Below are 17,883 nucleotides of genomic sequence, written 5' to 3'. Positions count from 1 at the left end.
CATTTAACATCCTGTATAGCTAGTGTTCTGCAGAAAATGCTTTGGCAAATGCTGATCTAAAGTCACCTTTTTTAAAAAAGGAAAAAACAAACTTGCCAAAGGGGAAGGGATTCCCCACTGATGAAGAGTTATGCTGAGACGAGCAGAAGGGTGAATCCCAACAGTGAGTGAGGCTGAGAGAAAAGGGCTCTCTGCTCAAAGGAACTAGGGCTGCTGCAGTCAACCCAGATGTTTTATGTCCGGAATATTCCATTTAGTCTAGAGCAAGCTGGGAAATCTTAGACTAGACAGGATAGCTATCACTGTCATTTTTACTGTTATTTCTGCTTCAATTTATTAATTGCTTAAGATGGGCAAGGCCCTATACATACATTATCTCAAACTGCATAAGACCCCTGCAAGATAGGTTTTACCCTCCCAATTTTAGAGATAAGGAAACTAAGGCTGAGAGAGGGTGACATGACTCTTGCAGAAAGTATTTGGTCTTAGACATTTCTTGTTGCATTATGCTACTTCAATTTGTAAAGCATCTTCATTGAAACAATTGCTCTCTCTTTGTTCTCTAAGCCACTGATTATCTTCCCTGAAGACTTCCCTGCCAGAAATAATTCTAGAATAAAACAGGTTAAACCACTGATAACTTTGGCCCACTTAACCATACCATGTCTGGTTTTCACCATGAACCAAATAACTGCACACCCCAAACCTGATAAGATTGATGATTACCTAGGCATGGAATGGTATTTTGAAATTACTTCCCCAGACTTTTTAGGAATAATACAAGAAAATCTTAACACCGGAAGGCAAAGTCAAACACCTACAGAGGCCAAGCAGGTAACATATATGAGAGGAGCTGGCCAGGTATCAAACAGTATCGGGTGATGGAGACTCTGATGACCTAGAGAGAATATGCTCCTCCAAAGAGCTTAACCACTTATCTCTGGCAGATTGTTGTCAAGCAGAAATATGAGCCCTCTGTTGCTAGAGCTTATTTTTCAAATGAAACCAAAAATACAATTTTTATGTGAAATCTCTCCATTTTTAAGTGTTGGAAACTAACTAATTTCTTAAAAACACTAGCAGGGCCAAAAATAACGTAAACTTTCAGGCTGTTAGCTCATGACCTTTTCTTTGAAATCGTAAGTCGGCTTCCACTAAAGAGAGTATTACCTCTGCCGCCATCTCCTACCCCACTAATCACTCCCTTCATTCGGTAGACTTGGGTCCAAATTGCTTCTGATGCACGCCAAGAATCAAAAGTTAAGACTTGCCAGTACTGAAGTCATGTTTAAAACCTCAGTGTCTGAAGTTGATTCTACGAAAAAACTCCCCACACACACATTTTTTTTTGAAAGATGGCAGCAAGGTTAAATAAGTGCACTTTCCACTTGGAGGCAGTGGTAGTCATACATGCCCTTTCAGGAATGCATTATATATGCCAGAGTGACTTTAAAGTATCAGGAAGCTGTTAGCACTGCTCCAGTGACCAAATATTTTTGCTTTTTCCTCTCCAAACTGATTTGCCAGATTACTTTTGGAGACTAGATTCAGGCCCAGTTGGAGCACAGGGTGGGTTATTCCTCCATGACATTCTCTTGTCACCAGGGATGCTTGTTAGAGAGGTAGTTAATGCCACCTGACACCTGTATTATTCAAAGGTAGGGCTCAAGGTGTGGCCTGAAGTCTTTTAACGTTAACATCATCAGCAAGTTCCCAGAGAAGAGGCAAAGAGAGGAAGATGGAAATGGGCTGGCTCCATGGGAAAGGATTCCTCCTCTGCTTCATCCTCCACCTGCTGCTGCAAGGTAGGACAGCATAACAGCAACAGCAAAGCAGACGTATAACTCCTGGGAAACAGAGAGTTTCTATTAACATAAAACTGTTATATAAAAATAATATGTTAATATTATACAATTAATAAGTAAAAATAATAAGCTTTTATTATACCTGGATAGTCAATGATTGGACATTCATTTTGGTAAAGATGAAAACTCATGACCTTGACAGCTTTGAACCTCTTCCGAGGATCCTAACAATGAGTTGGCTCCTCTCTTTGGCTACTTCTCCACTCCCTATGCTTCTGTTGGCCTCTTCTTCCCCACATCTCTCTCTTTCCAGGCATATAAGCTGTCCCTATGGTTTCTGAATATCAACTAATGTTAAGAAAAAGAAAATGCTTCTTTCTCAGCTCCCTTAAAGCCAAATGAAATGGACCAGAGAAGATCGTAAGGGGAAGGAGGTGGATGAGAAGATCTATTGTGGCAGAGGGAAAGTTTTTCAGCATAATTTTCCCAGTCTAGAGTATTTTTCTTGTACATTAATAAAAGTGAGCAATGAGGGATAGTACAACATCAGAGAGAGATAAAAATAAAGTCTACCAGAGGATGTTACCAAACAATTATCTGCTTATACTCCACAAAGTATGACTAGAAAGGAGGTAGGTATAAAGTGGGTATCAAGGAACTATCTTTAAGATAGTCTTGGTGATAAAGACTGCTGAGTGTTAGAGGAGAATAATCACAGCACAGAGTAGAGTCTCAGTAAATATTCATTAAACTGAAAAACTGGGTTGCTTCTTTAAGGTCCCGTATATCTCACACAACCTACCAAATTACTTCCCTTATTAATTTATGACCATCTATGCCTTATTAATACAATACAGAGAAGAACTCTGAGAAATTTGTCACTGACATCACCAACATGGTCCAAGAGCAGAGGGGAGCAATAGAAAGACCCTGAGTGAAGGTGGAGGGGTTTGTGGTAAGATTGTCAAGAACACAGCAGGACACTGTAAAGCAGTGGTCAGGGCTGAGTTTGCATACACATCTGGACAAGTTTTGCATGGAGACAGAAACAATGGAATTGAGAACAGATTCCCTGACTCAGCTCACCTCATCAACTTCCACCATTTGCCTACCGCCCAGCCCACTCTCCCTGGACCAGGAAGAAGGAGCTCACATGCTTCTCCCAGTGCCCTCTGTTTTCTCTCTGTGTAGAAACGGTCCCTGGGCCCCAGTCCCGGCACTCCTCTCACAGGGTCTCTGCTTTCTACAGGAAGAGGCGACACTTTCACTATCGATTGCTCAGGCTTTGACCTGCATGGGGTGGACCCTGCTGCCCTCCAAGCAGTGTTCGACAGAAAGGCCTTCTGTCCAGTCATCAACTACAGTGTCCTCACTCACGTCAACATCTCCTTTACCCTGTCTGCCATCCTAAAAGTGGTAAGTCTTCACCCAACATTGGAGTGGTCTAGTGGTGAGCAGTGGGTCCTCTGATTGGATTTTATAAAATTAGAGACTCACAACGGAAAAACCAAACAATCCAATTGAAAAATGGGCAAAGAACTTGAATAGACATTTATACAAATAGCCAATAAGCACATGAACAGATGCATACTCAATATTAGTAATCATTAAGGAATTGCAGATCAAAACTACAATAAGATACCATTTCACACCCATTAGGATGGCTACTATTAAAAAAAACAAAAAATAACAAGTGTTGGTGATGATGTGGAGAAGTTGGAATCCTCGTGCATTGCTGGTGGGGAGGTAACATGGTACAGCTGCTATGGAAGACAGTACGGTGGCTTGCCAAAAAATTTAAAATAGAATTACCATATAACCCAGCAATTCCACTTCTGGGTATATACTCAAAAGAAGTGAAAGCAGGGTCTCAAAAAAGATATTCGTGTACTCATATCCATAGCAGAATTATTGACAATAGTTAAAATGTGGAAGCAATCCAAGTCTTTATCGACAAATGATAGATAAAATGTTGTACATACATGCAATGGAATATTATTCAGCCTTAAGAAGGAAGAAAATTCTAACGCATGCTACAATGTGCATGAACGTTTGAGGACATTATGCTAAGTGAAATAAGCAGTCACAAAAGACAAATACTGTATGAGTCTACTTACATAAAGACAGAAAGTAGAATGGTGGTTGCCAGGGGATGGTGAGAGGAAGGAATAGCGAGTTACTGTTTAACGGGTATAGAGTTTCATTTTGCAAGATGAAAAGAGTTCTGGCAGTGGATGATGGTGATGGTTGTGCAACAATATGAATGTATTTAATGCCACTGACCTATACACTTAAAATGGTTAAGATGGTATATTTTATGTTATATATATTTTATTACAATAAAAATAGAAAAATATGATTTTTAAAAGTGTTAGAAAATTAGAGGTGCATTCTTTGAGGTGGAGAGACATGATAAAGAATGCTGCAATGACATCACTGTAGGTAAAATCTGTTCTTTCTTAGAACATTCCACAAGAAACGTATTCCCAGTGGGCCCTCATACTGGGTTTTTCACTTACATTCCCCATGTATCCTGGATTGTTTCGACCTACATTTTTCAATGGTTTATTTAAAATCTTAATTGCCACGTGGAACAGCCTAGGAAATGCTCAAGGGGAAGGTGGTGGCATTGGACTTGTATTCCTGGAGTTAATGATCCTGAATGAAAACTGTATTTCCAGGATGCACATCTTCAACTGATGACATCATTCCTGCAGCTCAGTATGGTATGATAGACTCAGTTTCCCCTGTACTTTACTATGGCACCTCCCTCTTTCTACTTCTGGGTCCAACTTTGCAGATTGTATTGGATAAAGCTGAGAATATCCATAAATTAGACAAGTTCAAACAGTCAGACCAACAACAAAAACACCAAACTTTGTGATTGTTCTGCCAGTTTAGGAGGGCAGACATGGGGCACAGGGAGAAAGTCATGGAAGCCAATCCTTCACTGGCTCCATCCCAGAGAATCCAGAGCCAAGCTCACAGGCTCCCTTAGAACAGATGTAGAAGTGGAAGAAGCAAGACAGTGGCAGTGTAACAACTGACACTGGAGAGGGGGTGGGTGAGTGAAGAAATCAGTGAAAAAAGGAAGGTAAAGTGCAGCAGACAGAGCAAGACTACAACTGGTTCCCTCATCCTGTTTATCTCATGCCATGGTTTCCTCTAGATCTGGCACAATCCATTCATCAGGTGGAACCCAGATGAATGTGGGGGCATCAAGAAGCTCAGCATAGCAACTGAGAACCTGTGGCTTCCAGATATGTTCATCCAGAAATTGTGAGTTTCAGGGCCAAAAAAACCAAGAAGGAAACCACATCTACAGGGAAGGGCATGGTGTAACCAATAGAGGCCACACAAAGACGCTGCTTAGAAGGGAGCAGGGTCTGAACTGCAGAGCTTACAAACCCCCAGAACATGGCAGTGGGTGGGAGAGAGAAGTCATATGAGTGGGGCTGGAGCCCAGGAATGGGGTGACCTGAGAAAGAAAGAAGGCCAAATCTGATGGGTAGCCCACAGCACCTACCTCCCTGTCCTTCTCCTGTATAGCATGAATGTGGATAAGACACCTGCAGGTCTCATGGCTTATGTCAACAGTGAAGGTCACACCAAATATAATAAGCCAATGCGGGTGGACACCGTCTGTAAACTGGACATCTTCTATTTCCCCTTGATGAACAGAACTGCAAGCTATCCTTTAGCTTGTTTGCCTACACAGGTGAGTGAGGCTCATTAAAGTAGACTGCTGAGAGGCAGAGAAAGGGTTTTGAGTGAGAAGAGGACAGAAAGCTGGGAACAGTGAGGGGATCTCACTGAAAAGGGTCTGGAAGCTAAGTAGTGAGGAAACTCAGTGTGGACAAGGGACGTGGGAGAATTTGGGGAGGCTGAGTTGTCTGCGTCTCCTTTACAGTGGAGAACATGGTCCTGGGCACGGAGACGGAAGTGCAAGAGCTCTTGAACACATCGTGGAACCTCATTGAGAGCAAAGGGGAGTGGGTACTTCTGAGTATCACCCAAAGAGAAATAAAGATGACCATGCCCTCCAACCAGTACGACCAAACCATTTTCTGTGTGAGCTCAGGGTCCCTGCTTGTGATCTTCTCCTAAGAGTCATAGCTTATGTCCTCCATGAGAATGTAAGCTCTCCATGAAGGGAGGGATTTTTGCCACTTTTGTCACTGATAAATCTCCAGTACTAGAACAATACCTGGTACTCAGGAAATATTCACTAAATAAATCTCCCCTTGAGGAAAAAACAACACTTCTGTGCCAATAATTCACAGTGAGGGTGAGCTTCCCATTCCTCAAGGGCTATTAGAACTTTCCGGAGGGCAGGAATTTTTGTTTATTTTTTAAAAGATATGGTAGAAAGAGTTATGAAACACTATCTTAGGGATATTATGATTCCAAATACTGATAACCCCCAAATATCTGTCACTATCTGCTTTCCCTTCAACCGGTCTTAAGTGTCCACCTGCAGAGTCGTAGAGGTTAGACCTTGATGAGAAAAAGCAAGCAGGTGCAAAAGGATAGAATGCACGTGATACCTAAGTATCTGGTCCCATAGTGTTGCTAAGAACACATCGGTGGGAATAAAAATTTAAGTGCAGAAAGTTGACACCTTGGGCTAAGAAGGAATGATATAGTTTCAGTGGCAAGCAGCATGACAGAATCAAACCTTGAGATGTCTTTGGATGGAGAGGACAGTGAGAGGGACGAGAGGGAACATCTCCTCACTGGACACTTTGGTCTGGGACAAATCCCAACTTTTGCTCTTACCTGGTCTGGCAGCCTCCCAGCCTTCTCCTTACTAGTCTCTCCCTTTCCTTCCTGCCAGGTGGCCATCAGGTGCAGGCCCAGCCTCTATATCATAAACCTCCTGGTGCCCAGTGGCTTTCTGGTTGCCATCGACGCCCTCAGCGCTTCTACCTGCCAGCAGAGAGCGAGAATCGCGCCCCATTCAAGATGACCCTTCTGCTGGGCTACAACGTCTTCCTGCTCATGATGAATGACTGACTCCCTGCCAGTGGCACCCCCCTCATCAGTATGGCTCCTCCCACTTTCTGGAGAAGCAAAGGCAGCAGAGGACAGGGACCAGCTGCTGCTCTAATTAAGGAGGGAAGGGGCTCTAAGGGAAGACTAGCTTTGGGGAACAGACATAAGAACTTAGTTCTGTTTTACTTATAGTTTGCTTTGCCCTCAGGTGTCTACTTTGCCCTGTGCCTGTCGCTGATGGTGCTCAGCCTGCTGGAGACCGTCTTCATCGCCTACCTGCTGCACCTGGCCACCAACCGGCCCCCACCATGCCGAGGCGGCTCCACTCCCTGCTGCTGCACTGCACCTGCCCAAGGAAATACCACCCCACTGCGCCCCACAAGGGAAACGAGGGCCTGGGTCTCCCCCCCGCCCAGCTGCCTGGTGAGGGAAGTCAGCCCCCGACACTTGCTCGTCCCACACCCCCACTTGTCTGTCCCTCCCTTCCTCCTTGCCTCCCTCCCCAGGCAGGTGACCTTCGCAGCCCAGGGCTGAGTCTCTGTCCTTTCCACAGGCCTGAAGGAGCCAGTAGAGTTGGTGGGGAAGGTGCCAGGCCCTGGAGAGGCAGAGCCAGCTGGGGGCTCAGGATGGACAAGGGCCCAGCAGGAGCAGGAGGCCCAGAAGCGGCACAGGGTGGAGCTGTGGGTGCAGTTCAGCCACATGATGGACACCCTGCTCTTCCGCCTCTACCTGCTCTTCATGGCCTCCTGCATCCTCACGGTCATTGGGCTCTGGAACACCTAGGCAGGTGCCCACCTGGAAACCTCCATCTGGAGCTTCTCTTGCCAGGCTCTCATGCCCTGGAAACCACTTTGTTTTTAACCCAGTCCTCTGCACAGTTTCAGACCAGACCTGGACAGTTTCCTCTGCCAACCAAAGTGAGGCCTTGCTCCTGCATGCCGTCAGCCCCCTCGGCCCTCCCATGGGTCCTGCCTCCCTGGCACCTCATGATTCAGGTTCCTGAAGTAAGTCCTGAATTGGATCACCCCAATAAACCCTTTGCAGAAGGTATCCGCTTTTTCCTGAGTTATGTTACAGAGTCAAAAATCTCAGGATTGAGAGTTTTCTTGCAGAAATTCCTCATTAGCCAAAGCAAGACAGCTTTTCTCCCACGCGTGCGCGCACGTGTGTGTGTGTGTGTGTGTGTGTGTGTTTTAAGTCTTATCAGACAACATGTGAAGTGCAGGGAAAGGCAAGAAGGGGCCAAAATCTATTAGAAGGAATTATAATAAAATAGAGATTAACCTCATAAATCCAGTTACCCTGGATTTAAGCTTCCGAAATTAATAATGTGCCAGAATTAGGCCCCTCTTGCTTCAAGAGTGAAGTCTTTTGTCATAGCCTGACATATGACTCATTCATCATTAAGCACTTAGAGTGTTAACATAATCCTGCATTATCATTAACAGTGTCTGTGTCGCAATTTGAGTGGATCTACCCTTAATAATTCTAAGAAAAGAACAGTAGGCCAAAGGAAGCACATTTGAAAATGGCATTTACTTTATTTGGGAGAAACACAAATGCCCCTATATGAACTGGAAAATTCCTTTTCCTAGCACTTGCCTTTTTATTTTGGAAATCTTTGCCTCGTGGCTCTTCTCTCCCACTAGCTGCCTTGTGCAAGGAGAGGCTCCACTGTGGCATTGTGCATGAGAGCTGTGGTATGCTGTGTTGGTTCAGAAAAGCACTTCTTTGAGAGCAACTTAACTACAACTCAAATGGATTTTTTATTTTTAGCAACAATTTCTTTTCCTTTCTTTCATTTATTCGTTTATCCCTACCTTCCCTCTGAAGTCTTTATCTCCCAGGTCATAGCAGTCTAGGAGTAAAAATAGTCTCACGGACTTATTCACTAAACAATATTTCTCTGGTTTCTCCTTCCACTGCTCTTTCTCAAACTCCTCCAGCCCCCTCTGGTCACTGTAGATGCCCAAAGGGTGGCGAGGTCTCCAGTGTCCACTGGAGGTGCTGCTGAAGAGCTGCCCACCATGAGCACTGCAAGAGCATCTGTTCTCGCAGAGCCAAAGCCGGGGAAGGGCTGGCTCCCACAGCTGCAGACGCTGCCGCTGGATGCTGAGTCAACAGCACCAGCTGTTACTTGCTCTTTCCTTTTTTTTTTTTTTTTTTTTTTTCAGCATATTATGGGGTACAGATGTTTAGGTTACGTATGTTGCCCTTGGTTCCCCCCCCGCCAAGTCCGTGTTTCAAATATGTCCATCCTTCGGGTAGTGCGCATTGCACTCCTTGTGTATACAAATACCCGTCCCCTCCTCCCTCCTCCCCCCTCCTCCCGCCGCCCTCCCCCTTCCCCAGCATCCAATAGATGTTGTTCTGATATGTGCATTTATGTGTTGATTAGTTAATACCAATTTGATGGTGAGTACAAATGGATCCCGTTCTTCTGCTCTTGCTCTTTCCTTGAGTCCTCTTCTGCTGGGACTCAGAAGGGGTGCACGGGAATTTGGAGTATTGAGTCAGAAATGCCCTACAGTCCTCTGAGTCATCCTTTCACTCAGGCCCATGGGCTACAAACCAAATTTATGTCCCCTCGTTCTCTTTTTAGGATGCATTTTTTGTTCTTCCAGGAAGACCTCTGGCTCCTCAGTTTCTAGAACCCTCTCGTGCATTTCTCTCCCCATCACCAATCCTCCCGGCATGTCCAATACATGCCCACAACCTGGTGCATACGCAGTCTAGGCTCAAATGGGGGCCCTCGCATTCACCTGAATAAACCGTATCTGTTTTTACTTTGGCAGTTCCTCAACTCACAGTCTTCCACAAGGTGGACGTTCAGAAAAGACACAGTAATAGTAATAATAATAACCAACAGTTATTAAGCTACTAATGTGTGACAGGCACTCTTCTAAGTGTTCTATATGAATTGACACATTTAAATCTTATATTAGCCTTATGAAGTAGGAAATAGAGATCCAAAAACTCTTAGAGCCAAATGTGTTACAGAATTTGGAATATTTTAAATCTTAAAAAGGTAATGATTGTGCATGTACTATATGTGACTAACACCCCAAGTGGCGTATGGAGCAGGACCCTAAAAATCGAACAGTATTTCTTTAGTGGAATCTACAAACATGCACACTAGGTAACAAAAATAAAACTATGAATAGCTTTGCATCAGTTCAAATCATATTTTGCCAACAAATAATTTGTGAAAAATCACTTGGTTTTCCAAGCTCTTCAGAAATTAGAACTTTGGTTTTGTACTAATATCTTCATTTTTTATACGGAGAAAACAAAGCACAGAGAGGTGGAGTGACTGCTAGTTAGTGTCTCTCCAGGACCCACAGCTAGGTAAGTGGAAGAGCTGCGGTTTGAACCAGGGCGGGCTGACTCTAGAGGTTGGACTCCTAAGATCAATTTGCATCATTTTGTCCCCTTCATCCTCATGTACAATTTCTCTGCTTTCTTTTCTTCACATTTTCCCCCAATATGTAGCTTTAAGTTTTATTTGAATAGAAAGTCTGCAGTTTCTCTTTTTTGACACGTGGATTAAGATTCTATACCTTAAGTGAGAGAATGCATGATGTAATTATAGGGATTTTATTTTCTCCAAAAGCAAAATCTGAGCAAGGTGATTTCAACGTATCACTGATAAGCATCCAGAACTCTGAGACTAGAGCTATCCCCAACAATGAACGGGTGCAGTTGCTGCTTTGCCGTTCCATCTATAACGGAATCATATGATAAGCACATTTTGTGCTAAAGACTTTCCTCTTGTTATATGGTAAAGCTCTGCAAGGCTCTGCAAAGAATTTGTGACCTCTATAGCCAAACCTGCTGACAGGCGCTGGCCCTGTCCATGCCTCTTTGCATCTGATGGCTTATTTCTGCCTGGCAGCTCCTCACCTGGTCCATTCCTCTGCAGTGCTACCCTGTGAATCTTCCACGTGTTTTTGTTCACTTTCTTGTTCTCTAAACCATTGTAAGCAATATTTCTCCATTTTCTTTTGGCTCCATATTAACCTGACATGAGAATATTTTATCTCATAACCATCTCTGCCTCCCCGCTTGCTTCAGTCCACTCCAGGATGTGAAGTCACAGGCTTTATTTCAAGTCTGTCCTTTTTCATCTCTCAAATTTCTGCTTCTTCCTTTGATAACCTTTCTTATTTGATCATTCATTGGCACTGGTTCTTCTGTCCAGTAGGGAAAAAATGGTACCGTATAGAGGCTTCAGAATCTGGCAGCCCCGGGTTTTAACCTGATGTCATTGCTTGCTAGCTGGGTAACCTTGGAAAAGTGGCTTAACCTCACAAGTTTAAATTTCTTCACTTGTCAAGTGGAGCTAAGAACACAAATTAGTTAGGTTTGAGACATTGCTTTTGAAAAATTATTTATAATTCTATAGAAACTAAAAAATGAAAGGTGAAACACTAGAGAGCATCCATTTTTCATGCAGGCTGAGATCTGAAGTGCAAAATAGACTCCTAGGTGGGAGGCAATAGACATAAAGAATTACAGACTTTCTAGTTCAACCCCCGCATTTTTTAGATGAGAAAAATGAAGTGAAGTGACAAGTATGGGGTTGTCATAATTGAACAGAGCCTGGGCCTGTGAAAGTGGCAGCCACAGGTAAAGGCTTGTCATGGGCCTATTCTCAGGTGCCCCTCAGAGGGCCAGGCTCCCGGGCACCATGGCAACCTGACCTCAGCCAGTGACCCACCCTGAAGCTTGGGTGCTTTGGCTGCGTCCTGTGCTCCTCGCTCCTTAATGCTGGCCGGTGGCCTCTGTGTGTGATTGCCATCCATCTGGCTGCAAAACAGCAGCCCTCACCTCCTCCTTCTACCATCTAATTGTGCCCTTCCCAGGTGCCAGCTATATCCCAAATCTGATCTCCCAGAGTCCCAGATGAGCTGGGCTGCCAGGGGGCCATATAGCATGATCCTTTGGGAATAAGATGAGGAGACAGGTGTTAGTGTCTGTCACTTGCAAAATTATTAATACACCTGCTCTTCTCCCACTGCTTACCTTTGGATCCGAGCATTGTCCAGGCCCAGGGATTTCACTGGAGTAAACCTGGGGCCTAATGACCCAGTCCACAAGACTCCCTAGCTATGAAGTAATGAAAAGATCAAGGAAAGAGCAATAGAATCAGTTTGACCTGGCTTTGAATCCAGATTCCACCAATTTCCACCTGAGTGGACACTGAGCAAGATTCTTTGACACCTCTGCAAGTCAGTGGGAAAGACAATCTAGAAAATGCCAAACTGGGAGTGAGACCACTGAGGAGGTGATTGGGTGTGAAGCTGGAGGGTTTGGATGGTACTGCACAGTTGCCAGAGAGATTCTTCACCTTGGCTTTCTACCCTCCTGGGCAGGCTGGCTGTGCTGCACAAGGCCACCCTCCAAACAAGGGGCACCTAGAGGGTGGGGAAGCCCTAGACTGAAGGAAATGCTTTCCCAGGCAACTCAGGGATACCTAGTGCGAGCTGAAACGGAGGTTTAGGAATCCCAAGGAAAAGCAAAGATTTCTAGAAACACCCACTCCTGACTTGATGATATTCTCCAACAGATCCAAGGCTGCCCCTCAAATCTGAAGGCCTCAGAAACCCAGCCCAGCAGTGTCCTTGGCACTTACTCAAACCACCTCTGCCTCTCCTCAGCCCAGGAAGGCCCAAGTGCTCCTGTGTCCAGCCTCTGGCCTTTCAGGAACTCCCTGGTCCTGACTGTGCAGCCACCCTGGGCAGCCCACAACCAGAATAAGTTACGTGCCCTAGGCCAGGACAATACTCATCTGGTACCTCCACGGGGCTTATGAAACTGACAGCAGGTGACACCTGCCTTCATTCCAGAGGAGAGCAAGCTCTCAGGCCTGCTCACGTGGAGGCTGCTGGCTAGCCTGGGCACTGAGCCCCTGCCTCTGGTCAGACTCTGCAGCTCACATGGGCTCCTAATCCAGGGTCTGTGCCCCTAGCCCTTCTGAAGAGGCTTCACCTTGGGATCCTGAAGCCTCGGGGAATCTATTGCCCAACCTACCTATTCCTGGTGCCCCAGGATACAGCGAAGTGGACACCAGATACAAATATGTGCTAAAAAGTCTGAAAAGGAGTCTGGAGCAGCTGCTCATGGTACATACTGGGAGTGCCATGGAGAGAGGCCAGCAATTGTCCTGCCAGCACAACAGGGAGTGAGAGGAGAGGACGTGATCACACACTATTGTCATTTGGGCTTTGAAAAAGTGCTAAATTCCTAAGATCCCAAGTTGCCAAATGTTCTCAACTGCAGGCCATTTCACCCCCAAGGGGAACTTTGGCAATACCTGGAGACATTATTAATGGTTACGATGGGGGGAGGGGGTGCTACTGACATCTGGTGGGCCAGAGGTGCTGCTAACCATCCTGCAATGCACAGGACATCCCTCCAGAGAATCATCCAGCCCAAAATGTCAACAGTGCTGAGGTTGAGAAACTCTGCTCTAGGTAACCCCGGGCTCACAAGAGTCCTGACTGGCTACAGAATTGCCCAAGAATGCAGTTAATGCTTAAATTTGAGCCTCCGTTTCTAGATGTTGTTCTGGCTGAGTGCCCAAGACTCCTGGGGCTATGTAAACCCAAGATGTAGTCTCCAAAGATGCCCAAAGAAAGAAGTCAGTGTGGAAGAAGTCCCTGACCCTTCTACAGTGACCTCTGAATCAGCTAAGAATTTCTGAACCAGCATGAAAGCCACAGCTTGCCTTAGGAGAGACATGTGCCAGGAGTTAAAATGGGAGCCCTAGAGACGCCCCAGGATATTCCAGAGAATGTAGAGGACAGGTATTCCTAATGGCCTTAGAGCATGATATCTCAGCTCTATCTGAATGTGGCTGACCTCCCTTTTCTGAGAGCCTACTGGAAAAGAGAAGGAAGAGGCAGGCACTCCCAGGAGCGACTGTCCCAGTCACGTTGTAACAGGGGATCCTGTCCTGGGATGGACTCCAGATGAAAGCTAGTCTTAGAGAGCATGCCTCCTAAACAAGCATTCCAAGTGCTTACTTATTTGTCTGAGACAAAGGGCTGGCGGACACAGAATGTGATGTGTGCTCTGTGAGTACCCTGCACGCCCTGAGGATTCCGAAGGTAGAAAGGGACCTGATGTCCATGCCAAAAACTATGTCACTCTTTTATCTTTCCAATTGTGTTTTATTGTGGTAAGAACACTTAACATGAGATCTATACCCTCTCAACAAAATTTTAAGCACACAATACAATATTCTTAACTATAGGTACAATGTTGTAGATCAGATCTCTAGAACATACTCATCTTGCATAACTGAAACTTGATACTCTTTGAAAAGCAACTCCTCGACTCCCCCTCCCCAAAGCCCCTGACAACCACCATGCTACTCTCCGTTTCTATGAGTTCGACTACTTTAGATATCGCACATAAGTGGAATCATGTAGTACTTGTCCTTCTGTGACTGGCTTATTTCACTTAGGATAACTTCCTCCAGATTCATCCATGTTGTCCTATATGGCAGAATTTCTTCTTATGTAAGGCCGAATGTATGTACAGACCACATTTTTTAATTCATTCATCCTTTGATAGACAATTAGGTTGTTTCCATCTCTTGGCTATTATGAAAAATGCTTCAGTGAGCCAGGCGTGGTGGCTCGTGCCTGTAATCCTGGCTACTCGGAAGGCAGGAGGATCACTTGGGGCCAGGAGTTGGAGACAAGCCTGGGCAACATAGAAAGACCCCATACCTAAAAAAAAATTTTTTTTTAAATCAGTAACAGCCAGGTGCAGTGGTACATGTCTCAAATCCCAGCTACTTGGGAGATGGATGGGAGGATCACTTGACCCAGGAATTCAAGTCCAGCCTGGACAACATAGCAAGACCCTGTCTCCAAAAAAACAACAAAAAAGCTGCAATGAACATGGGAGTGCATATATCTCTTCAAGATCCTGATTTTAATTCTTTTGGATATATACCTAGAAGTGGGATTTCTGGATCTATTTTTAATTTTTTGAGGAATGACCATACTGTTTTCCATAGAGTCTGCTCCATTTTACATTCCCACCAAAAGTGTACAAGGGTTCCAATTTCTCCACATCCTCACCAACACTTGTTATCTTTTTCTTTCTTTCTTTTTTTTTTTTTTAGAGATACGGTCTTACTTGTTGCCCAGGCTGCAATGCAGTGGCATGATCATAGCTCACTATAACTCCAAATTCCTGGGCTCAAACAATCCTCCTGCTTCAGCCTCCCGAGTAGCTGGGACTATAGGTGCATGCTACCCCGCCCTGCTAAGTTTTCTTTTGTTTTTCTGATGATAGCCATCCTAGCAGGTTTGAGGTAATATCTTATTGTGGTTTTAATTCTCATTTTCCTGATGATGAGTGAGGCTGAGCCACTTTTCATATGTCAGTTGTCCATTTGTATGTCTTCTTTGGAGAAATATCCATTCAAGTTTTTGGCCCATTTTTTAATTGGGTTTTTTTTTTTTTTTTTTTTTTGGGGGAATTTGGGGGAGTTTTTTGTTTGGGCTTTTTGGGGTTTTTTTTCTTTTTGCTGTTGAGTTGTAGGAATTCCTTGTATAATTTGGATATTAATCCTTTATCAGATATATGGCTTGCAAATATTTTATTGCACTCTATAGAGTCCCTTTTTACTCTGTTGATTGTTTCCTTTGAAAAACTATGAGATTCTTCTGGCTTGTTACAGGCCATAAGCACTGTAAAACCTGCAACCCAGCTTGTTTTAAGTACTATCATTTTTATTGCTTTATTTGAAAATGGTCTCTAACACATCATTTTAGGTGGTTTTTTGTAGATGATCAATTAACTGTGGGTGTTCTTTTGGCTACTGACAAAATTTATGTTTTCCTCAAATTTCCTATCTTCTAAAATTTGGAAAGGAAATGCAAGTTCAAATTGCCTTCTATTTAGTTGGCTCCTTTTCCTTTATCTGCATACTCCTACCCAATATCTGTATTATAGAACTGTCGGGAGGATTAAATAAAATAAAGTAGGTAAGACGCTTATCACATATAGTAAAGTGCCTTAGCCATCACCACCAGCAGCAGCTACAGACAGTAACAACAGCAACAGCAACAGCAACAGCACCTGAGATTTTCAGACCGCAGCATTGAAACGCTGACTCCTCAGCTGCTGTGAGTCCTTGCCTTGCTGCCTTATTTCTCCTGCCTCCATTGTCTCCATCTCCTGGCAGCTGAATATACTTTTGAGTCCAACCTGTGTAGACCCAGGTCCACTCCAGCTTCTCAGCCAACCTCAATAAAAACAAAAAGTTAACCCTCCTTTCCTGGATCCGAGGTCTGGAAGCTCAGCCTACCTGCCCGTGGAACTCCAGCACTTCTCTCTTGAAAGTCCTTCACTCTTAGCCAGTCTAGGAGTCCAGGGCTGCAAGACTGTATGTCCACGTAGATAAAGACACAGCAGTACTTTGGTCCTACAGGGCGTGATGGGTCCAATCTGAAGCACAGATTTTGTGCTCAATTTCTGCCTGGTTATTCAGTCATACTCAGCCCTCACTCTTCCCCCTTTAAAGAGAGAATCCCCCTGAATGATAGCCCATTTTTCCAGAGGTGCTAGCCCCCAAATCTCCGCCTCGTATTCTGGTCCAAAACCAAAGGTCCTAGAATCTCATTTGCTGCCATCTCTGCTTCCATCCACTTTCTGGACCCTCCACATGCCAGCTCTGTCCCTGATTGCACGTGTGTTTGACTTGCTATAAAGTACACTGTAGGACCACCTGGCTTTCTAGGTTGGAAGAACATCTGTAGTCTGGCCAGTTGCCCCAGCCCTCATACCAACAGCTTCCTCCTTGTGCTAGCCAGTACCTTGTGCTGCCAGATACTGACTCGCCTCCCAGCTGAACCCTTTCAAGTCACAAAAGAGAGACCTTAAACTTTGAACAGGTTTTCTAACAATTCCTCTTTGCCCCCCTTCTTCCCTTTCCCGCTCCTTCCACCCCCAGTACTTCTAGCTACCTTTCTTCTTCTCTTTCTCCCCTCCTTCCTTCTTCCTCTCACTGCAACCTCTACCTCAGGCTGGCCAAGTTTCCGAAGGAGGGAAGAAATTACTTGCAGAGCCGGTAGGGCCGAAGAACTGCAGATATGGCAGAGCTCAGATGGCATCTCTTGCAGCCCTTTCTCCTGCACTTTCCTCCTTTTGGCCTCTAAATCATTCCTGCCTTGCTCAGCACTTTCTATTTAGAGCTGTCATGATCTTCCATTCCAAACAAAGCTTCTTTTGTATTCTAGGCCTGACCCTTCACCCTTTCAGCAAAGAAAAAATTTCCAAGTCTTTCTGGAAATGTAACTAAGATACTTGATATAGAAATGCTCCAGTTCACTCATTTGATCCAATTGTTTTTTAATAGGGATGTGACATAAGACATAATATCGACACATGCCAATACTATTGATGTTAGCTGAGATTACTAGTTTATGATAATGTATAACACTATCGACAGCACAAAGTGTTGCAGTCTTAACTTTATGACTTCTATCATCATGTAATCAGTGCATAGCATTAAAAATATATGGAGAACATTGGTTTGGGGAGAATGAATCAGAAAGGCAGAGAGACTGGAAAGAGGAAATTTAGTTAGAGGCTACTGGAAAAACACAGACATGAGATGATGAAGGTACAAACCGAGCTTTATAATTTGGTATTTGGAATAATCCCAAAATCAAAAAAAGGTGAAAGATACTTTAGCATTCATAACCAAATCACTAAATATTGCCACCTTTCCAAATCTGCAGATTCCCTGGCCTTGGAAGAACAAAATTCCCTTGTTTCCCCAGCCCACACTCTATCATTGAGGCAAGTTATTTTGTTATTGATCTCAGTACACAGCTGCCAAATAGGTGCTTCTCCCCTAGTCTTGGCCCAACTTCCTGCCTGCCTGGAGCCCGGAAGGCATACTTGGTCAGGGGCAAAGCAGGACACTCTGCTGTGACCTTTCTGGCCACAGCCTTGCTAGGGAGTGATCACCGGACACGAGCAGTATTCAAAACCAGGAACTAAGGTGTGGTCCGAGCTCCTTTAAGCTCAAGGGTTTGGGGGCTCCTGGTGAGTC

The 17,883-nt window shown here is 44.6% G+C and overlaps 1 pseudogene; it reads left to right on the top strand.

Moving 5' to 3' along the window:
• Nucleotides 1-1,738: 1,738 nt before the first annotated feature.
• Nucleotides 1,739-7,583, top strand: LOC105807478 (annotated as a pseudogene).
• Nucleotides 7,584-17,883: the final 10,300 nt, after the last annotated feature.

This window comes from Propithecus coquereli, unplaced genomic scaffold, assembly GCF_000956105.1.
Source record: "Propithecus coquereli isolate 6110/MARCELLA unplaced genomic scaffold, Pcoq_1.0 Scaffold10, whole genome shotgun sequence".
Lineage (NCBI taxonomy): Eukaryota > Metazoa > Chordata > Mammalia > Primates > Indriidae > Propithecus > Propithecus coquereli.
This window is presented reverse-complemented; position numbering and strand designations above follow the sequence as displayed.